The sequence below is a fragment of the Paramormyrops kingsleyae genome, chromosome 16 (genome assembly GCF_048594095.1).
Source record: "Paramormyrops kingsleyae isolate MSU_618 chromosome 16, PKINGS_0.4, whole genome shotgun sequence".
Lineage (NCBI taxonomy): Eukaryota > Metazoa > Chordata > Actinopteri > Osteoglossiformes > Mormyridae > Paramormyrops > Paramormyrops kingsleyae.
Genome location: NC_132812.1, coordinates 8,182,891 through 8,207,591, shown reverse-complemented (window position 1 = coordinate 8,207,591; position 24,701 = coordinate 8,182,891). Strand labels below are relative to the sequence as shown.

Sequence of the window (24,701 nt, the reverse complement as noted above, 5' to 3'; positions counted from 1 at the left end):
TGCCATAGCAAAGGTTCTGAATACTTATGTAGATGTGATATTTCAGTTTACTAATACATTTACAAAAACTTACAAATCTATTTCTGCTTTTTGATTATGGTGTATTTGTGCATTTAATCTATGTCTGTTATTTAAAAAATGTAAAATGAAGCGACCTGAATAATTTCTGTACTGTACTGTGCTTGTTAGTAGAGGTGGACTTGGGGAGTGTAGACTTGGCTATAAATGGAGTGAAAAATGGAGAGAAAGCCAGAAGAAGAGCATCAATCATAGGTACAGAACACATAACTTCACAGCTTAAGCTGAATAAGTCCAGAAAACTATCACAAGCAGAATAATGTGCAGTGGATGAAAAATTTACATTTAAGTTAAATAAAATTCACAGATTTATGATGCATGATTGTTTTTTCCTTTCTCAATATACGGCTCTGTGGGTTAAGATTCTGTATCTGTGGTCGGAAGGTCAGCGGTTCAAATTGCATTGTCAGCCGTGTGAATTGACTGCTGGACCCCTGAGCAAGACCTTTAACCCCAGTTTTCTCCAAGGACTGGCTGATCCTGCATTCTCAGTTGTAGAATATTGGTAAATATGCAAATGTAAAATATGCACCCAACCTCCTATATGATGGAAAAGGATCTTCTGGGTTTCATGTTTGCATCATTCTGCATTTGTGTGTGTGTTTCATGGGTGCATCATATTTTCTGTAGTGCAGGTTTCTTCCTTTAGTACAAAACAACATTGTACATTACTTTGCGCAGAAGTATCCATCCATCCATCCATCCATCCATCCACAAGTCGGCTTTTCTAATTTTCCCAGACTGTATTTGCATGCCTGGTGATGGACTAGCATCCTGTTCAGGGTCTCCTGTGCATCCTGGGATAAGCTCCAAGCTCATTGTAACCCTGGATCGATGAACTATTTCCTTTTTATCAGCCGGTAAAATAAGAGACGCTCAGCTCAGTTGAATACACCTACCTTGAATCTGAGATGTGCAGAGCAGGGACCATGCTTATAAACTAGAAATACTCAACCACAGGCACTGCCTCACAAAAATGGCCTTGCATTAGCCACCCATCTGCATTGTTTATTTCTGAATATTCATGAGTATTTGTCTTATTAATATTCCACCCCCCTCCGCTCATGCAGCAGGTCTCGCGGGTTTTCTTTGTTCCCTCCGTGGTAATTAAAATCCAGCAGACTGAGCGACTGGGCTGCAAAGCAGGAATGCACCATAACTGATTCTCAGGGAGCCAGATGGATTTTTACTGAACCCCAGGGGACAGCCGCAGTGTGGCATACTCTCACATCAGCTCTGCACAAAGACTCGACCCAGTCCGTATTTCCCTGATTAAATACAAACACCAAAGCTTGTCTAAAGAGGCCTGAATGTGACAGCAGATTGAATAGTGCTAATGTAACGTCACACCATATGAGAAAAGAGATTACATGGGATTTTTTTTTACGTTATTGTCTCTGTGTTTTGCAACTACAAGGAACAAAGTTCACAAGTTCTCAATAACTTTAACAAATAGCTTTTTTGTTTAAAAAGACAAAAAAAGAACCTATTTGTTATGACGTTATGAAAAATAGAGATGCTATATTATGTATTTTTGTACCAAGGGTATTAATAGGAAGGTGGTTGGGCCACTGTCGCTGTAATAGCCTGTACTCTACTGGGAAGGTTTTCCATTAGATGTTGGAACATTACTGGTGGGATTTGCTGCCATTAAGGTTGGGTAATGATGTTGGGTGAGTAGGTCTCTTTCTGTGAGCTTGTCTGGCTGTCACATCCAAACTGAAACTGCTCAGAGATGTTTCCAGTTGACCAGGGCAGCTGTAGCAGGAAATGTGGTGATTGGACCATTATTCTGATAATATTTGCTGGAGGAGACTGACTGTTGCTTAATTGTATACCTATATATACCATGACACCTAAAGAACTGGGGTCATCTTTTATTGGATGGCTGGAATTTACATGTCATTATACACATACAACAGTAGATGTGTTCTGGAAACACACTTCAAACAAAATCAACAGAAATTATGCGTTTTAGCTATACGACATCGTGTTTGGGGTGATCACCGTTTCCCCAAGGCAAACTTTTTCCGTTGTACTGATCCCACCCACTGTCCACGATTAGCTGACATAATTTGATGCCGAGGGGGTGGTCTTCAGGACTAATTATGCAATTACTTGCAGAGGTGGCAATTTCAGATCCAGAAAGTAAAAATCCAGACCATGATTTTGTTTCAACCATCCAGTTGAGTACTCTGTGACTGTGACTCTTTATGCTCAACTGGTTCATCGAAAGTAAATCATGGTCTGGAGTTTTACTTTCTGGACTTGAAATTGCCACCTTTGGTTACTGGTGTGCTTTGCACTGCACAGCACATATTTATAAATTGTAATGGTAAATGGACTGCATTTATATAGCATTTTTCTACTCTTACTAGTACTCAAAGCGCTTTACAATTTATGCCTCACATTCACCCATCCATACACTCATCCACACGCCGGTGGTGGAGGCAGCCATGCAAGGCACCAACCTGCACACCGGGAGCAATTTGGGGTTCAATGTCTTGCTCAAGGACACTTTGATGGGGTCAGGAGGAACCAGGGCTCGAACCTGCAACCTTCCAGTTGCCAAACGATAGTACTACCTCCTGCGCCACCATCTTCCCCAAATTTTGCAAATTACTATGTGTATTTCTCTTAATGGTGATCATTGTTACGGTGTGATGTTTGCTTTGGAATGCGTGCGTTTCAGTAGTATGTAACCGTGAGTGTCGTGCAAATTGCTGGCTTCACTGTCTGTGCCTCTCCTAGTATTAAATTAATAGTGCCTGTTAATAAAGAGAAGAACTTTCACTTTAAAAGAGCTGTCCTCGCCTTTATTAAAATGACGCAACCTTGCGCCACAATGTTTTTTGTGCCCTTTATGTGCGTCTGCTGCACTGAAAACCCTGAAGGATTGTGGAATTTGTAATATTGACTATCTACCCCCCCCCCCCCCCCAAATTAATACATTTGTTTATTGGAATGTTTCCGATTTAATACACCTGTTGTAATGCAATTGGTTGCTTCATGGTTAACTTCTTACAGTATATGTTCTTGTCAAATAAAATTATTTTTCTTCATTAGATTATATTTGGTATCCAAAAACTTTGGTATTCCAAAAAACTAGTTGCTGAAAAAGTAGAATGTCATCTTATAATCAGGGCTGTCTAATATTTGGGCCAAAACATTGTGTGTGTCTGTTTGTGTGTGTGTGTGTGTTGATATACATATACATACTGTATATATACAGACGCTCCTCTACTTATGAATGAGTTACGTTCCGAACGGCCGTTCGTAACTTGAAATGTTCGTAAGCTGTTATTCTGCATTGTTTTAAGGCTATACGCAAGTACAAAGAACTAGGATGCTGGGAGTATGCACACTACACTGCTGCGCGGAGGGAGTAGTGGCCAGAAGTCATACTAGGTGGAACTGGCGTGCAGAAAAAAAAATTGACGTTTCAGACAAGAAACGGGAGCCTAAGGAACACATTTTGGACTTGCAGTCCTCTTCGTTCGTATGTCTGAAAGTTCGTAAGTTGAAAGTTCGTAAGTAGAGGAGCGTCTGTACAGTATATGACTTCTGTGCTAGTGTTCTCATTTTCCAGCTGACTGACATGTCAAGATATTCAGGTTTGTTTCTGGGTGTCCCATCACTCTAGGGACTTTATTGTTAGTGCGGCCAAACCCTCTTGGGATGCACTCCCAGCTTCTGGAGCAGAGAATCAAAGTATTCCACCAGATCCCTTAGTCACAAACTGCAACACATTTACTCATTCGCACCACTGAGAACCCACTGCCCTCCCTCCCCCTCAATGTACAGCAGAATCGTATGAAGCACGACAGCCCGTACCAAGGCTGTTCCAGGAAGCTCTCAAAACAGGAAACAACCAAATGCAACTGAGAAAGTGATGTACAGTGCGATGCAGAAGTTTTGCCCCCTTCCTGATTTCTTCTATCACTGAATATTTGTAGCACTTAATGGTTTCAGATCTTTAGACAAATTTTAATATTAGGCAAATGCATTTTTTACACTAGTATATTATTTATTCAAGGAGCAAAGAAATCCAGCACCCTAATAGCACATGTTTAAAGTGATTCCCATGAACCAGTTAACCATATTTAATTGATAATTGTTTTTGATTGATTGAAGACAGCCAGACATAACTGCTGTCAGTCGTATTAAATTTAAGCCTCCCTCATATTACCATTCAAGTGAACATGCACAAGTTTTAACATGCACAGTGTCATGATCAAAGGAAATTTCTGAAAAGATGAGGAAAAAGTCAGTCTGCTGTTCTTTCAGGTATCCAGCACCATATGTTAGTCTTGTGTGACTTGTGTTTAATTATTTCCCAGCCAAAGTGAAAATGCAGTATTCTTGGAACCACCCATCCTAGGTTTCCCTGCTCTGTATTTCACAGCCAAAGTCATTTTCTATTTCAGAAAATTAAGACATCGTTGTCTTGTCCTAGTCCATCTAAATCCATATCTTTTCAAGATGTGTGAAACATCACATTAATGTTAATGTGCTGTCATAGTTAAAAAAAGACGGACTCAAGATGTAATCCTGTGCCCCTGTACATTTCTTTATAACGCTGGATATACCTGCAGATAAACCAGCTAACTCAGTGTTGTAAGAACCAGTCACACAGACTAGGACTTTTAGATTAAGAATTTGTTTCAACTTTGTGCTACCAGTCAAAAGTCTGGAGACACCTATTTTCGACAAGATAATGACCCAAAGCACACCTTGAGGTTACATAGTAATAAGTATTATCTTGTAAACCAGAAACTCACGACTCATGACCAGGCCCCCACAATCGCCCAACCATAAACTCTATAGAGCTGGTTTGGGATTAGTTGGATCGAAGAGTAATAGTAAAATAGCCAACTTGTGCCCAGAACTTGAGGAAAACTCCTGCAATGCTATCATCGAAGCAAAAGGGAGCTATCCTGAAGAAGATTTTGAAATGTAAGATGATGGGACACAGTGGGAAACGTCAGCTTTTTACCATAAGGTGAATAACATAGTTGAAACAAAGACAAATGCATTAAAAGTCGGCTTGTCCAGACATTTGATTGGCACTGTACTTCTACACGTCTTTTGAATATGAATAAAATATACCTTGCGCATAATACAGCAATAGACATTCATGAAATTTAACGAGTTCATAAGATATCAGTATATTTACAGTGAAAGGTATAAAGATAAAAAAAAAAATTGCTCTCCAGCAGCATTACAAAAAAATTCCCTAGGAGACTCGGGATAGGCAGAGTGCCAAAATGGCGATCGACGGTGCAATTGTGGCCGGAAAATGGTTGCGTAGATAAAAGATGCGTAAGTTAATGTAGATGGAACAAAATAGTGACGGGTTATGGAGTGCTGAGTTAGGCTGAGCTGGCTGGGCTTAGGAACATGTAAATCCAAGACACTGAACCACCCAAGGAGACAGGCACAGAAATCTATGATTTCTGATCTGATGGTGGTCAGTCATGCATTTTGATGGGTGCTCTTGAGACTGAAGGTGCTCCTCAGCCCTACCAGCTCTCCATTGACAGTGTAGACCTCATTATTCAGACAGGAGTACAGTTCAGACACGTTTCCGTCTTCCTTCCATTACTGCTTCCATGCTCAGTGCATTACAGAGTTGGCTTTTATCAAAAAGTCTACCAGTGCCCTTCACCTAGATATCACCCCCCAGCTAACAGCAGCAAAGAATGACGCCGACTGTGACAGGCTGGTGAAATGTGTAGCAGTTTGCCTCACACACTAAAGCACTTCATTCTGTTAAAGAAAAACATTTTTGTGTAGACATCCTCTTTGTTTTCATGCCAGTCTGGCCTGCCATTGATGTAGATGCCAAGGTACTTATAACATTGTAGTATTTCTTTGTTCTGTCCTTGGATTTTGATACTGGACTCAGCAGTCTCCCGCTCTTCCCGAAGCTCCTTTGTCTGTCCGGTATTGAGCTACAGGTGGTTCCAGTAAAATTCTCCATCAGATTTCTGAATTCCTCTCCTCCCTCACTAATGCATTCCACTACCACAGAATCATCAGAGGACCTCTCCAGAAGACATGACCTTTCTCAGTTATACCTGCAAACTGACAATACTGTCCCCCAGGGCATTACTGTGTTTCTTAGTAGGGCATGAATTATACAATTATCAATGTAGACAAACTATGTAAGGCAACCATGGTGTCCTAAATCTGTATGTCCCACCAGGGAATGATGGATGATGTGAGACACACTGGAGAAGTCAAAGAAGTGAATCTTTTCTGATTTCCTGGTGAATGTAAGCTCTGTGAAACAGGTACTGGATAAGCAGGTACAGCATCTTCTACATCTATGCAAAAGGTAATGAGTCTAGGAAGTTGTTCAAAAATGGCCTGGGATGCTGGAGGACCTGCTTCTCACGTACTTGTTCCTTTAAGTTGCTCTTTATTGTGAAAACAGTTTTTTTTTTGGTGATTATATTATACTGTACAATTCTAACACTAAACCTAAACTTTGCTTAAAAGAGCGCAGATATGCTTAAAATATGAAAAATAATAAGAAAAAAAACCTGTAAGTTGAAGACCACAGTATTACTCATGGTACATTAGCATAAATGTGCCAAGACCCGTATCACTGAATCCCTGAAAAGGCCACCACAGACCTTAGTAAGCAGAGCCCACAGGTACTGTACTTTATTTTGTATATTACATGCAGTATACACTGCAGATACATCTTGGACTTTAAAAGAAATCATGCAAATTAGCCAAGAACCAGAATTTGGGAACTATGTATTCAAATTTTAGTTCTTGCCAAGAGTACTCCTCGAACCCTCAGCCAACTAAAAGCTATTTTCAGCTGCTGCTGAAAGGATCTTTCAAGCTGGTATGAAAAACAGGACGATATAATTAAGAATTTCATAACAGCCTTTGTGTTTCAGGTAATATGCCTAATATGTCTGAATCATAGCACTTTAAGTATAGCTCTGACCCAGTTGAGAAGCCAGTCAGGCGGTTGTGCTGCGGTTGCAATGAAATTCGTTAGGGGGAGCTGTGGGACTGCTGCACAGAGCGAGCATCCTGTGCAATTTTCTCTGCAGAGACTGTGGAAAGCAAACATGGAGATAGAGAGCAAAAGCAACAGAGCGAGGGGGTGGGTTTGAGGGGGGGAGGGCAGTACAGCGACATATCATGAAGAAAAAAGAAAAGCCGCTTTCCTTGATAAACACGTCTAATGCTGCTTCACCCTGGAAAGTCACAGCACAGTGTCCAACAAAGTTTTGTAATAAGATAAAACAGGCAGTTAGATGGTCCCCTGAATCCAGAAGACAGCACCTGGCAGACTGCAAGCACTAGGGACCAGCGGATGCTGAAGTGTAAGTAACTTTCCCTACCATTGTCCACAGCTGGCCTCTTGTGCATATTCACTTTATAGATACCCTTTTAGTGGGTAAAAATATAAAATATGTAGTGGAAATATTCCAAATGAAAAGATGTGAATAGAACAGATAACAGCAACTACTACTACTACTACTAATAATAATAATGATAATAATAATTATTATTATTATATCATCACACTTATAAAGCTCTTTTCATAATCCCAAAGACAAAATGGCAATATAAAGAATTGTGTCACTGATGCATTCTTTCAGTTCAATCAATAAATAAAAAAAAGTACGCACTGTGTATAAAACACATAAAACCTGCAAAAAAGATTAATAAGAAACAGGCTGCATAAAAAGAGAAACACACACAGGGGGAAATGGCCACATTTCAGGTTTATTTGTGATATGATGGGACTCAGCGGGAAATGTCAGTAGAGCAAGAAGTGAAGTGGATTAACGGAGTGCCCAAAGCGCCAGCCTTTTCGCCCGTGACCTTGTCTCTCATAGTGCAGCTCCACTTTGACTCACTGCCACTGCAATCAGCCTTCACAGGAGACCAAGACTCCAGCTTAAAAATAAAGCAAAATAAAGCAACCCAACTATGTCCTTGTATCAAAGCATTGAATAAAGTCACAAAACATCTGTAACATCTCTAACAATTTTTAAATTGGCTGCTAAATCAGGCTGAAACTAGTAATATCAAAGAGAATCTGAGCAAAGAAAAATGGACTTGCTGCCTTTACACAATGGTTTGCTTTAGGAATGCTGACAATGCTGTAGAATGGTTATATTTCAGTTCAATCAATAAATAAAAAAAGTACGCACTGAGCATGGAAGCAGTAATGGAAGGAAGACGGAACAGTACATGCAAATCTGACCAAATTTTTATCTTACATTTAAACAATTCAATAGGCACAGGCAGCTATTTTTTCCATTTTCTAAGGCCATTTGTTATTTATTATAGCAATATTATCTTTTACTTATTAAATATTCAAAAAATGAGCCCATGTCCTACTTCTGACGTGGTACAAGTCAACTGCTTTTCAGAGGTACCTTTTAGCCAGCCATCCTTGAAACCATGTCCACCATTAAGAAGGACTTTGAACTGCTATGAAACATGTCCATTCTTCTTTTGAACTGAACTTGGGGTTTAACATTAGCTAATTATCACTTGTTTGGTATGAATAGTGCATTGCTTTTGTATCTGTAACACTGGGAATCGCTTTCATCATTTTCCTGTTTTTAAAACGTGGAAGACCTTTATTATAAAATCAATTAAGGTGGAGAGTGATCCTTTCGTGTGGGATTCTGAAGCTAGTGGCTTAGATGATGATTTTGCCCTGTCACTTTTCCCACGAATTACCATTCAGTCATGTAAAACCACTTGTTCATGGAGTGATGCCTTAATTTACAATTGCTTGAAGTATCGATTAATCACACACATTGAATTTTTAATGCTGAATGGCTTGGTTGTCATATCTCAGTCCTTGACTCACACTAACTAGCAGTCATTTCACTCTGCAGTGGTGTGTCATGTACTGTATGCCCAGGGCCTCGTGTTACTCACCACTGCCTGGACGGTGTAATAACATGCATTTTTTTGTTTCCTTAATTTTCTTAATATTTCTGTTACCTGATTTAAAGACATCTGTCTCATAAACAATATTACATTTGGTTTAACGCAAAAAGCTTTGAAAGGGGCTGTGAGCTGATAGCAATGAAACAGTTTAACAAAGATTTAATACGGCTAAAAGTCATCGTAGCGTCAGTACTAATCAGACCCAAATCTGTAACATGAGAGCCCTGTTCTAAGAGCTGAAAAGTGCTGTCTGGTGCCTGATTTTCAGCAAACCGTAACACTTCTGAAGTGTAAGAGCTATATGGGAAGCATTCGCTGCAAAATTAACGAGGCCTTCAACATTATTGTGGATTAATGGGATGTCAATTACACCAAAATGATTATGTTTTATTTTATTTTATTTGCAATGCACTGGCCTAGTATGGTGACATGACAAATGTTGATGTGCCTCTGTAACCAGGTCAGTTACAAATACCCTCTTTGGCTGCGCTTGTTAAGATGTGATACTACAGAGAACAAACCCCACAGCTGTTTTTAAAGAACATAAAATCCATGTTGTCCTGGTATAAAATTCACCATAATGCTCAGAAATGATGCTTTTTTTAAAGTGTCCTATTTTGCAGGAGATGAGCAATTAAAAGCATGACCTTGGAAATACCTTGCTTATTTTCACACCCCCTGCTCCACCACCTTACATGTAGAAGCTATATATTACAAATAATTTGTAATTATGATGGAACTAAAATGAATTATACTCTATAGCCAGAGCAGAGTTCCCTATAAAAACACCATGATATAATGCAATGTATGCTATTGTTATTTAACCTCTAGCTAAAGTGTTATTCTACAATATGTATTATGCAGTATTCAACATATCAGAACTCTTCTATTTATAGATATAATGTAAGATAAAGCTTTTGTTATTGATGTAGACAGCTACCTCATGCTGTACTACTTCGTATTGTGGAAAATACTACAGCTATACATATAAGTGTAGTACAGTATGTATCAGTTATATCAGATAGAAATGTTTTATTAAGGTGGCACGTTAGTGCAGTTGGTACAGTAACACTGTCATTTCAGGGTTTGTGCTATGATTCTGTGTCTGGAGTTTGCAAGTTCTAACTGGGTTTCCTCCAGTTACTCCAGTTTCCTCCCACACTCCATTGCCATTTCTAAATAGGTCATAATGTATATGCCTTCTCTGTGATGGACTGGCACGCCTCCCATTCCCCTCGCTTGCGCCCTGTACTTTCTATGTTTCAAGCCTGTAGTAGATAAGCATTTGGAATATGGATGGTATAGAGAGTACTGTATATATAATATGATCTCCTTTACAACCGTTAATATACACAAAATGTCAAATTCAATACGAAGACAAGATTGAGCTGAAGCCTGCAGAAGGCAGGTCCCTCTGGCATATTCCGCAGTTTCCCGTGAGAGTGCTTGACCTCCCTGGAGCTACACATCCTTCAGGAACAGCCCTGCCCTGGAAGTGGCTGCACTGCCCAGCCTCCATCAGTCAGTAAGGGAACTTCAAGAAGGAGAAGAGTTTATTTTGTTATAATTATTTTTTTGGGAACACTTTCACTGTTATCTAGTGCAGCTGATTACGTTCACGGAGAACATTTTTTAATCTTCAGACACTGTTCACATTTTTCTTAAAGTTATTAGAAAAGGCAGCGTAATATAATAGCCGCAGCCATATCCTCTGAAACTCAGCGAAAAGAACAACAAAAAGAGAACAATCTATCACACACGTCACCATCGCAGGAGGTGTAGCAGCTAAGTTTGTACAACGGCATTAAATTCAAAAGTTTCTGGATGTACAAGTTGGTCATGTGTGGTACTCTCCTTATGCATAACATAGTATTGCACAAGGCAAGGGTGTAGTTTTGGTGTCAACATCGGTAGAGAAAAAAATCAGCTCCAAATCCCTCGCCCCCCTAAACATGCTACTTCCACAATAATGGTAGGAACCAAATCAGCCCCGAACCCCCCACCCCTAAACACACACTGTACTCCCACAATATCGGTAGGTCTATGTCCCTCTTGTCCTTACCCAGATCTATGCCCTTGGCACAGCAGAGGTATAAACACATTATATATTATTTCAATTTATTACAGAATTAATTAACAGTCTCTTATCTAATAATATAACAAGTAATGACACATCATAAAGACACTGTTAGTTCTCATTGCCATTATTATCTCTCATTCTCAGCTTCCGGAACAGCACTCTTTTCTGAATTTGTTTTACTTGGAAGCCATTAGCAAAACATCTTCAAGTTTTTTGACTCTCCTGCAGTACCTATTGTAAAATCACCTTCAAATATTTCTAAAATTAGTGTCAAAGAGTGCTCTGATTTAAAAAGAAATGTACATTAAAAGTTTATATTCAATCGCCTCAGTGATATTCATTCAGATTCTTTTTAGATCAAATTTAAAATATCAGTTTTTTTTCCTGAACCAGCAGGAGAAACCCAGTCATTTAAAAGGGGAAAAAATTACACCTATATCTAGTTTTCTGGCCTGCTAAGACTGCTTTTCATTTCCACCCCATAAAATCTGATGTTTATAAATGGCAAAGCTATAATTTCTCATCAGAGCGTGTAAGGCGAAACTGATATTAATTATGAAATTCTTCATAAAGTGAGAACACTGAAAGAGCATGATACATTAGTGCTGTCAAATCTGACATAAAATGGCTTTAATCTCACCTTTATGCATGAGTATTGGCAGGGAGGGGGCATTTAAAAGCATAGTAATCCTGTTCTGTGACAATATGCTGATTGCCACAATTGATTATCATAATTAGAAAATCTCCTCCAGGTGCTTTAACATCTCAGCTGCATGTCTTTAATAGTGAAATCTCACTTGTGTTTCACATTTTTTCACTTATACTGTCTTTGTGAATCCTACTCCAGTGTGTCACGATCCAGATGCAGGCTCTATTGCAACATGTGTATTAATGAACACAGGGCAGGTTCACAAATGCTGACAAGCAGCAATGGTCGGACAGGGAGCACAGGACTGAGAAATGCTAATATACATGACTAACAAAGGAGCAAACACAAGGCAAATGTGGCTGTTTAACAGGAGGGCAGGAACAGGAGGCAAGACTAATGAGCCCTAGGCGCAGCAAGTTTAGAGGCATGCCGGAGTGGCAGCGAGGGGATCACACAGGTGGGAGGGCTGGACATGATACATTGACTATTTTAACTATCTCAGTATGTACTGTAGTTTTCTTCAGTTCAGTTCAGATCATGACCTGAGCATGGTGTAGGGGTTTGTGTGCCAATCAACAGAGCTATATTACCTGGAGCTTGATCTTTGAGTAGGGCCTGAGATTTTAATGTTGACGCTCATTTGGGGTGGAATGATTGGGGCACCTGGAGGGGAATAGCCTCCTAGATGAAACAAGTAGAGAGTTATTACTGGACGTCTGTGCAAACTATGGATTGTCCATAACAAACACCATGCTAATAACAAGAATGTCTGGCTGAAGTTTCAGTATGACATGAATTCAAATCACAATCTTCTCCCATGTACTGATTGAGGTAAAGGACATTGATCTGCATGCACCACGTTCCTCCTTGCGGTGGCTGCAAAGGCCTGTTGCCAGAGAGCAGTTAGTGCTTGATTCGGGGATTACTTTAGGACTTGCTGGACACCTGTGGTGAAGGAGGCTGTCTAGCTGAAGAAGGAGGCCTTGGGGGCAATCCCAGCATGGGAGGAGTTTGGAGAGGCTATGGACAGTGACATTTGGCAGGCCCTAATAATGTTTTAGATAAACCGTTGTTGTCTCGTTAGGGGGAGATGAGACCTTCTTAGTCTATGCTTAGGCAGAGTACAGTGGTGCTGATATTCCCAGGAGATTATATAGAGCAGTGGAAGAATACTTTGAGGAACACCAGTGTTGGAAACTTCCAAATAAAGAGGAGACTCCACCCTATGGTCAGACCTAGGATTCAGGAGGTACAATGTCGATTGCAGGCCACACTGAATGCAGTAATCTGTCTGCATTGTTGGCACAAAATCAAATCTATTTTAAGTGGGTGTTAATCAGGGGTGTTACTTAACCTCTAGCTGCAGTGTTATTCTATAATATGTATCGTGCTATATTCAACATATCAGAACTTTTCTATTTATACATATAGTGTAAGATAAAGCTTTTGTTATTGATGCAGACAGCTACCACACGCTGTACTACTTTTCATTGTTGAAAAATATGACAGCTATTCATATAAGCATAGTAAGCAAGTATTCTATCCACTCCTGTTTCTAGTATTCATGGGCAGGTTATCAAATCTTAGCTGTGGCTGGATGGGCATCATGTACAGGGAAATAGAAATGATGTTTCTGCTCATTTCAGCTGATTTAATTCTTTTAGCTTCATCTGACCAGGACCTCCAGCACACATCTGAGTGTGAAGAAGTGGGGAACAAAATTAGCACCTTCAACTCTCAGGCTATGGAACTCTGTCAGAAAATAATAGATTTCTCTTACCTCACCTGAAAAGAGCATGGGGGGGACTTTATAGTGAAGGTGATTATGTACCTGGGGATCTTAGTCACAAGGCTATATGAGGCTATATGACAATGACAGCCAGCTTGGTTTGGTGACTGCAGTTCTGCAAGTACTGCAGAGGATTGTGTTGGTGTAAGTTAAGATGTTAGATGAGGCTCATGGTTCACTCCTCAGTCTGTGTCCCTGTCCTCACTTATAGTCATGAGCCTTGAAAGAGCCTTGAAAGAAAAACTTCACATGTACAAGCGGTTGAAATGAGGTTTCTCTGTAGGGTTTTAAAAAAAATAGAGCTGCTGCTGCTTCAGATCAAGATGAGTCACCTGAGTGGTTTGGGCATATTAGAATAATGTCACCTGGTTGGCTCACCAGGAAGGAGGTGGGAGTTCATTCCCCACATTGGCTTGGCAACGTCTACGACAAGGGTGGCCAATCTTATCTGCAAAGGGCCGGTGTGTATGCGGGTTTTCGCTGCAACTCCCTAATTAGATTACTAATTAGAGGACTGATTCGCTGAAGACTCCTCACACCTGGGTTTGAACAGCAGACCAAAAAACCTGCATACACACCAGCCCTTTGCGGATAAGATTAGTCACCCCTGGTCTAGGGATAACAGAGAACAAGCTAGAGCATGTAGCTGGATATAGGGTTTGACCTACACAGCATGCTGCTATCAAGAAAAGCAGTGGTACAATGATGATGAGTTATTATTTTTCTTTAAAGTTTTGAAATTCTGATGTTAGTTTTCAAGCTGCAACTTATTTGTTATGAAATGTTGTACAATCCTGGTCAGGATTATTGGTACCCCTCAATTCTAAGTACAAAATGTAGAATATCTTCAGAAATAAACGCAAACAACCTGTCACCTCAAGGGCAAGGACGGAGGCAAAGGCAGGCATGGGGGAAAACGTGAAGGGGCTTCATTAAGGAAACTACAATACAGGCAGGGCAAATGAGACGGATCAAAACAGGGTAGGGAGGTTCGGGCACATGGCACAGTGTAGAGCAAATGCAGATAGTAACATCAGTGACTGGACTGGGGAGTGCAGGACTGAATGATGCTTTATACAGGGCACGTGAGGGAGCAGACGAGAGGCACCTGGGGTGATCCACATGAGGGCTGTAATGAGAGGTAAGATTACACAAGCAACAGAGAGAACAAGGGGGACAGGATACAGGGCATGATATAAACCATTTTGTATAATCAGAATATTTAATAAAATGTAATGTATTGAACAGGCTCAAAAACAGCTTTCATATAGTAGGAAATGAATATTTTTCATATAGAAATGAAAAATATAGACATAAAATGTACACTGCAAATGATTATTGGGACCCTTCACTAATATTTGTTTGCAGAAACTTTGGCAACAGAGACAGCTTCTAGATGTTTCTTGTAGCCATCTAAGCTTCTTGCATCCATCTGCTGGTAGTTTCTGCCACTCATCCATTGCTATGCATTCAAGCTCTCTTAAGTTTGCAGGAGTCCTTTTTGCAGTGGCAGATTTCAGCCAACATTTTTAAATGTTATGTTCAGATGCAAAAACCTGACATATAGCAAACAAATGCAAAGATGCTAACACATGGTTGACATACTGTAGGTGATAACCTCGATCTAAGCCTGAAGAAAATGTAGTATGGCAAAAAACTGGGGGTTCAAGTTGTATTTTTAACGTGTTGTTTTAGTGGTTGTAGTCACCATGCTACTTATCCAAAAAGTGAAGTGTCTTGTGTCCAAAAAACACATTCTTTCAGAAGCATTAACTAAACAAGTAAATGTAAGACAAAATGTCACACGAGGAACTTCAAAAACAAACCAAGAACATGGAATTTTATTACAACACATTTGTTTTGCAGTGCACTCTATGCTAATAGGATACAGATATTTAGATAGTCTGTCAGAAAATGTGAGAAATGCTCTTCAAAGTAAGAATAGAAAGGATTCATGCTTTGAGTGCCATCCACTATGACCCCTTGAAAGTCTTTGGGGATTTTAAAATCTTCAGTCCTGTGTGGGATATGATTTAACCTCTGATGAATAATGGATCCTGTCTAAACCATGCTCTGGAACTCTAAATGTGAGGTCATCTTAGTTGAACATGAGGGTCTCTGGAACAGTACATTAATATTTTTCTGCAAACTAATCCAGTGAAAGATGGATGGATGGATCATGTAAATGGTGAATAAAAAACCTACGAGATACACACAGACACATACACACACACACATTGGCCATCTTCGGCTGGGTTTAAAATCTGAAATATGTATCTCCATGCGTCACCGGCTAAATAGCTGACCTTCCCGGTATATGTGTCACAGAAGGAGAGCAAGACGGGATATGCAAAAACTGAAGAATTCACAAGTACCCGTATTCATACTTGAAAAAATGGATTATAAACTTATATGACTTACATTGTATAGTAAACACACACACAGACACACACACACATGCATGGGCTTTATACTCCCCTCATTGTGCCTTCCTTCTGGGGGGGTTGGGGGGGTGAGCGAGGCGAAATAGAAACTCTCCTGTCTGTCCTCTGTTTGCTGCTGCTCCACAGAGCACATTCCTCTTATCTTAATTGTCAGCCTAGGCGAAATTAAGTAATATAAATACTATAGTAATAAATATTCTGCATCCATTCCTCTGCAGCACTATCAAGTCCCCACAGTCTACCTCTGCAGAAGGGGAGGACGCAGGAGATAAGTATTCAGCTCCAGAGCTGGAGCTGCTGTTACACACAGTCTTTGGGATGACCCACCCCACGGAACGCTCATCCTGAGGCCAGAACCAGTTTACTGGTATTTGGTATTCCTGGGTGGGCCTATCTACTTACTGCACAGTAATGTATCATTAGATGAGTAAGTTATTCACTGTAAAATTACCTAATGCTTTATTCTGGTGACAGCATGGAAATTATGCATTTTATTATTTTTTTCTTTATGTGTCAGTGTATTTAGAATTAGTAGTTAGATCATGATTAAAAACACCGGATTGTGTGAGGTACTTTATCATCAGTGCTCCTTCTTATAATGGCCAAATATCATATTTATTACTTAGTTGTCTAGTATGTTAAGTTCAGATTATTGCATAATTACTACAGTACTCAGGTTGGCGTTCCTCTGCCTTGCCTTCAGTTGAATCTGCATATTCTGCAAGTAGTTAATATTATTTATTTTTTAAATTGATGTTGTATTTTCCACTTCTGTCACCCCAATTTGCCCAACTAATGTCACTTTATGTTGTTCTGATGTTTGGAGAGATTTACTCTGAAATACCCAACAGATATTATTTTAAGTATTCTGAGATCTACAAGGACGGACGACTGAGCTCGCTGAGATCCGACAGCTGTGCATCACAACCCAAGGGTGTCACGCCGTCTGTCGGCCCGTTCCCCAGCCCGTCCTGACACCTTGCCGCTCTCTGTGTGACGCATAGCTGTCATCACATAAATCAGTAGTTGGGTTGCGCTCTTCCTCGTAGGCCATGGAGCACCACAGACACAATGGGCGGACTTCACATCTGCCGCTCTCCCTGTGAGGAAAACCCTGGACTCAGACTGATGTGGGAGAAAAGCTGCGCTGCAGCCCTCATGAAAGTTTAATGCCTAATTACCAAAGCTATCACTTGTCGCCGAGTGGTGCTGAGACAGGATGCACTATGTAAACAATTAGGAGGTGATTTAGACGGAAAGCAGCAGAATGACACCCTGCCCATACTGAGGATCTTCTCTGTTACTCACACACACACACACACACACACACGCACACACAGCATACTTGCTTTGTTATCAGAAGACCATTCATCCATGCGTCTTCCATTGATTATTCAGTACAGGTCACTGGGGAACTGGAGCTTATCCTAAGCAGGGCTCAGAACTCAGAATACTTTACTACCAGCACGTACAAATATACCAGAATTGGTTGCGGTTCGGTGCCAAACAGACAGGACAATACAGGCAGTCCCTAGGTCAAGAACGAGGTCCAATCCATAAGTCTGTCTTTACAAACTTGTAGGTCATTTGGAAAATAAATAAATAAATAATACTGTAATAATAAAAGTAAATATATATGGAACTGTACTGTACCTGGAGTCGATGAGCTGCTGGATGTTCTTACTGCCTGTATCACATCTTACATTGGAGAAACTCTTTATGCTACAAGATAGACAAAACTAAAGAACACAATAGAAATGAAACATTTACAGTGTGAAGATCATAAAAGGTCATAGAGCACAAGACTGAGGAACCCACAAACAGATCAGTTCTTTTGATTAAGCTTCTACAGATGCATATGTACCATGCATACACTAACACACCTGCTTCCATACTTTCTTTAGCCATTCTGGGCTAATTGTCCATGTTCAGGTTAGTTAATTGTTTTAAATGAAGAAATAAATTATTTTTACGGCACATGATTACTTGCCCTTATCAGATAGCAGGGAAGTGTTTAATATTCTTGTGGAAGGACTGTATAACATCAATATTTAACCAAGCGCTATGTTTTGATCTTAATCTTCTCTGTTCCACTATTACAGACAATGTCTGATATTTGAATTTTATTAGAAGCTCTTTTGTGCAGATAAATATCTGTCTGGTAGAAAAATATATTTGACAGGCCTTTGACAAAACTACTTTAATAGCATTAGAAATAGCATACACTATGTCATTGATTTTTCATGTTGTTTGTTAATATTAAAATGTGACACAAAAAAAAGTTTAAACTAGGGGCTAGGAGTTTTGTCACTGGAGCCTGGGGCCTGTTCTAGGCAGCATGGACCACACACTGGATGTGATGCCAGTCCATCTTTGGACACATACAGACACACACCACAGGCAATTCAGGGATGCCACACCTTTGGACTGGGGGAGGACATTAGTATACCTCACGGAAAATCATGTGACGCAGTGACAACATGCAGATTCTTCACAGACATACAGGTGGGGGATTCGAACCACCAACCACGGAGATTTAATGCAGCAGCACTACCACTACCATTTAAAAACAATGCATTTTTATTACTTTTGGTGTTGCTTAATTTGGTTTCCACAGTACTGGGGTTAAAGCCAATGTATTGTCAAGCCCAAAAGGCTACCTCCTTATACAGCAAAATATGGTGGTACTTATGAAAAAGACAAGACAGTTAAATCACAAAATTATGCCCTGTAAAATTATGGGTCATAAAATTATGCCTAATATAATGGTCTTAAAACCTCGTTCTTAAAGCAAGGTTGATCTCTTTGACTAGGTCAATATATATCTCAAATCAAACTGAAAGGCACAGAACTACCTCGAAATTTCACTTCAGTATAATTCTTGAATTGATTTACAGTCAACTAACATCGACATCTGACCAAACCACTTACACGGAGGTAGTAAATTACTTCATGAATTTCTTGAAAATCTTTAGATTAGACACAAATTCTAAAGTGTGCGGCCAGGCTTCAGCAGCAATCAGCATGTTGATGTTGCTGCCACGTTCATTGAATATCTTGAGTATTTGGTTTTGCTAAATCTGATGAACTGACAACACTAATTATAATACCTTAATTGTTGATCTCAGGCTCACGTCATTTATGATAAAAGTCCTGCTTAGAAAGTATATGCTAGATATTAGAAATTATCATTATCTTGTCCCTAAAAAGCTAAAGGTATGTGGAACTAAGCACAAACTGGAAAATCCTGTGGAAACTGATTTTGTGCCACTGTATTTATAACCGTGTAAGGATGTTTGGACAATAAAACAATAAAACACACTTGACTTGAATCCCAATCCTGCTCCTTATCACTCTTCTCAAAAAATATTTCTCAGATTTCTCAGAAAGGTCTTTAAAAAGGTTCAAGAAACACATGGCCTTGAAATCCATAACATCTACAAATGATATTACATCCCTGAAATGGCCCTTATCAGTTAAGTACATACACTATATTTCCAAAAGTATTGGGACACGCCTCCAAATCATTGAATTCAGGTGTTCCAATCACTTCCATAGCCACAGGTGTATAAAAGCAGGCACCTAGGCATGCAGACTGCTTCTACAAACATTTGCAAAAGAATGGGTCCCTCTCAGGAGCTCAGTGAATTCAAGCGTGGTGCCGTGATAGGATGCTACCTGTGCAATAAGTCTGTTCACGAAATTTCCTCTCTAAATATCCCATGGTGAACTGTTAGTGGTATTATAACAAAGTGTAAACAATTGGGAACGACCGCAACTCAGCCACGAAGTAGCAGGCCACGTAAAATCACAGAGCGGGGGCAACGCATGCTGAGGCGCACAGTGTGCAGAAGTTGCCAACTGTCTGCAGAGTCAATAGCTGCAGACCTCCAAACTTTATGTGGCCTTCAGATTAGCTTAAGAACAGTGTGTAGAGAACTTCATGGAATGGGTTTCCATGGCCGAGCAGCTGCATCCAAGTCTTACATCACCAAGTGCAGTGCAAAGCGTCAGATGCAGTGATGTAAAGCACTGGACTCTTGAGCAATGGAGATGAGTGCTCTGGAGTGGCGAATCATGCTTCTCTGTCTGGCAATCCGATGGACGAGTCTGGGTTTGGCAGTCGGCAGGAGAACGGAACCTGCCTGGCTGCATTGTGTTAAGTGTAAAGTTTGGTGGAGGGGGGATTATGGTTTGGGGTTGTTTTTCAGGGCTTGGGCTTAGCCCCTTAGTTCCAGTGAACGGAACTCTTAATGTTGCAGCATTTGAAGCCATTTTAGACAATTTCATGCTCCCAACTCGGTGGGAACAGTTTGGGGATGGCCCCTTCCTGTTCCAACATGACTGCGCACCAGTGGACAAAGCAAGGTCCATAAGGACATGGATGAGCAAGTCTAGTGGGGAGAAACTTGACTGGCCTGCACAGAGCCCTGACCTCAACCCGATAGAACACCTGTGGGATCAGTGCCTGACCTCACAAATGCTCTCCTGGAAGAATAGTCAAAAATTCCCATAATCACACTCTTAAACCTTGTGGACAGCCTTCCCAGAAGCTGTTATAGCTGCAAAGGGTGGGCCAACTCCATATTAAAGCCAATGCATTAGGAATGAAATGTCATTAAAGTTCATGTGTGTGTAAAGGCAGATCTCCCAATACTTTTGGCAATATAGTGTATGTCCAGAGGAGCTGATAGGACCTTAAAGCATCCGAGCCGTAGCCCCAGTTCTCAAATTGAGGGAAAGGTTGTTCAAATCTTTTAGCTAAACAAATCATTCACGGCTTGTTTGGATCCATTCAGGGCTTCAAGCCTGGAATGTCCCAGGCTTGTGACACATCTGTGTATGTCATATTCTGTATATCTGGGTTTGGTATGCTACAAATATTGTCTCACATTACAAAACTTAATCACCACTGACTTACTCTTTACCTGTATAGCAAAGGATGGACCTTCTGCTTCCTCTGTGGTGCACATCTCTTTGCGTATGCTGTTTCTTTGCAGTATATATATATATTTTTTACCAACCATGGCATTGACTGCTGCATCTCTGCTGATGAAAACTGAGCTCAGACTTAGAAGTATGACACGGTCCTTAACTGGAAGCTTGCCTGAAGGTCATTAGAGTTTAGATGACACAGAACTGCCTCTTGCTGATTAAGACAGATTTTGCTGGCAAGCCCTATGGTTCTCGGGTGTACTTTATGAGAATGGAACAGGTGATAATTTCTGTTCCAAATGATCGGGATCAGGATGTATGATACTCAAAACTGGAAATATCTCTGCAGGCCTTTTGTTTCAGATGCAGAATATAGCTGAAGTAAAAAAAAAGGTCTTCGTGTGATGGTGGAAATCTCATCCATGCATAAATAAAACGAATATAAAACTAAGTACTTCTCCTTCTGATGAAATGCTTCTCTGAAATGTCTCCAACTGTTGCAGAATGTGGTTTATAATGTAACTGGGATTCACAGAATGCCCTGTACCTGACTTACTTCAGTTGGTTTTGTAAAACCCAGTCATGAATATGAAACACCTTCAAATGTCACAGGTTGAATCCGAGATGTTTCAGTGTCCCTTGGTTGCTTTCTTCTCCCACATTATTTTTCTTGGATGGTTTGTTTACCAAATGCTGAATATTTTTCCATGCTATTAATTACATGGAAATAGAACATGTAAATACATGACAGTGTATAATCTATGTATGAACAAAAATGACATCATACAATAGATAATGTAAGTCACGTAGGGGCCCAGAGGTCAGTGTGATACTATTCAGCATCTCTTTGTGATGGAAACACAAGAAAACATTAGAGAGCTTTTATTGCGTTAAATCCATCATGAACATAATGTGCTTGTAGCTGTCCTTAGATTTCAGATGACTCAAGCCGTGACAGATAATGGGTCCTAATGTAATTGGTGCTTTGCAGCAATTACCCAGCTGTGATGCTGGTCTGTGTCCTCAAGTTTCTTCTACAATCACACCAGTTCGCGAGAAACCATTCCATTCTGTTCAGCACAATCAGACCATTATGGATTGTTTTTTTTTCTTTTTCCCCTGATTTGCTTCATTCTGTTCTTGACCGAAAGTAATTTCTGTAGGCCAATAGCCTTGCCCCCCTGCACAGGGCAGCTTGGGTTGGGGGGGGGCATGATCAGGGGAACTCGGCACTAATCTGCCAAACGTAAAGTGTTAATGCACGTCAGACTCTGCCTTTTCAACCTGCACCCCCTCCCCCCCAGTAATAGAACACAATAAGCACAATACAGGAGTCACTGGTACTCCATCACGCAGGGCTGTGGGGCTCACGCTAAATGATTGACCCACACATCATGTCACAGTGGCCAACTATAGGTGACAGCTGCCTCGGTCCCTGTGCAGTGCAATGGCAGGAGGAGAAAAAAAAGCCACTTTCCAATTTATGCTTCCTCAACTGTACGTAACATTGAAATCACCTTTGCCGAATAGTTCACAACTGATACATTTTAAAACTCAAAGACAGTATGACTCTCCCCCAGGTGCAGAAATTACTTTGGATCTCTCTGAGTCTTATTCCCACTCATCACTCTAGAACCCAGATGTCATTCATCACCGCTGAAGATAAGAGTCCAATTTTTATTCCAATAGTTCAAATTTATCTGTCTGTTATTAATATCTACCATATTTTTCACTTTGACTTGCTCATTAAGCTTTTTGCTTTACTCTCTACAGGTTAAAATCCAATTAATGTCAGACGTTCTGGGTTATGGCCAAGGCAGAATTCTAGACCAAAAGATCTAACCTTCTAGAGGCTGGGATTAACTTCTGTTCATATATCTACACATGTACTGTTCATATATCTATACATATACTCTATGTATCTATTTAAATATTTTTATTGAAGCTAAATGTGTAGATCATCTCCGTCTTTATGATCCTTACATAATAGTAGGTTCAGTGGGTTGCCCTGTTCTGTACCTCCCCTTGGGTTTCTACCCCTGCAATGCGTGGGCTAAGTTTGCATCTTTTCCCTGTGATGTGTGCATTTCCTCCTGCAGTCCAAAGAAGTGCAGTTTGGCTAACTGGCGCCTCCTGATTCCCCATAGATGTGAACCCAAGGTGTTTCCAGGGTTGATTCTTGGCTCACTATGTTAGGATTCTGTGCTCATTAGGTTGGTGGTTTAAATCCCACAGCTGGCAAAGTGATTTTGCCATTGGGCCCCTAAGCAAAGCCCTTAACCAGCTGTGTGGCTTGGGATACAGGTGCAAACACAATACATCAGGGCCCCTGTGACTCCATACTGGACAAGTGGGTGAAAGATCAATAGATAAGTACATGTACATTGTTTTGTATGTTATAAATCATTATCAATCATTTATATAATAAGAAATTTACACACACCCACAAACATATATTTATATGCTGTGAATTTTCCCAACCATCTGAAACAAACTTTGTTGTTCTGGTCTGTTTTCTCCCTGAGTCCGTCCAGGTAATCTTGTCTTGGATACCAGCCTCTCACTCTCTCTCTCTGTCACCACAATCTGCGGCTGCCAGGGGCTGGGGACATGCAGGAGACGCGTGGAGATGGGCTCATTCCCAGGGCTGTCTGCCGTTTCAGCAGCCTCATATCCCTCCTGTCAGGAGCTGCTACCACAGGACATTTCTTCTGAGCTGAGCTCTCTGTGGCAATAAAAGGTCATTTTTGCAACATGGTCTAGGTTGCTTTAAAGGTTAAGAGTCTCTCATGCATTTCTTACTGTTTCTTACTGATACTCAGTCCTATTACTAAACAGTTAAGAAAGCCACAGGTCCCAAAAATAATATAGCAGGAAATTATATAGAGCATGAATACAGCATGATTCTCTCGTAAATGAGAGAATCTAGCAATTCAAGAAAAAGTTATAACCCATTATAACTACTGAAATGTTTCATTTTACTGAATTGTTCTAGCCATCCATCCATCCATCCATCCATCCATCCATTTTTTGTACCTTCTTGTCCTACACAGGGTCATGGGGGTCCGGGGGCTAACCCAGAACCTCCAGGTGCGAGGCCAGGAATGACCCAAGATGGGCAGCCTTCCCATCCCATTGCAGATGTTCTAACCATTTATTAAAATACAGATTCATGTTCTTGAAAAAGAATTACAAGCTATTAGACAGAATGTAAAACTATAATTAATATTAAGTGTTTGATTTATAATGAATGCTAGAACATACTAGCATATTCAGCTAGTTTCACTCATAAATGAGCTTCAATGTGTTCTATTTAATGATTATAACAAATCATGACAAAAATGTATAACAAAAATGTATGCTTGTTCTGAATTGGCTAATTTATAAATGAAGACACAGTTTATGTGTAACATATTACATTTTATCAATAAATATAATTTGTAAGGAACACCTGCAGACATTACAGAAGTATAATGAACAATTAAGACTGCGTTGTGTACTTTGCACTTATGAAACAGACACACTACTTGGAAAATGCTCCTTCGCTTCATGTTATTTTATTGTTGTTATCAGTTCTGTTGGCTTGGCAGCAACGCTTTTCTACTTAAGACAATTTGGTCATCCATTATGTTCCTCAATCTGGCTTAATTTTGGACCAGATTCTACAGCTCCCTACAGGAGTATCCAATTTCCCCCTGTCCTCTGTCTCAATCCCTCTCATCTCTGCTGTCTGCACCTCTGATTCAGGCTGTTTAATCTTCATTAAAAGAGATAACGCTTTGA

The 24,701-nt window shown here is 40.3% G+C and overlaps 1 long non-coding RNA gene across 1 annotated transcript in view; it reads left to right on the top strand.

The window, feature by feature from the left end:
* Positions 1 to 24,309, top strand: part of LOC111849065 (uncharacterized) — a 28,068-nt gene extending 3,759 nt beyond the window's left edge. Inside the window, exons 2-4 of the long non-coding RNA XR_002839450.2 lie at positions 16,202 to 16,410; positions 23,518 to 23,658; positions 23,972 to 24,309. This is a non-coding gene — a long non-coding RNA (uncharacterized lncRNA). The remainder of the gene's footprint in view (positions 1 to 16,201; positions 16,411 to 23,517; positions 23,659 to 23,971) is intronic.
* The last annotated feature ends 392 nt before the right edge of the window (positions 24,310 to 24,701 follow it).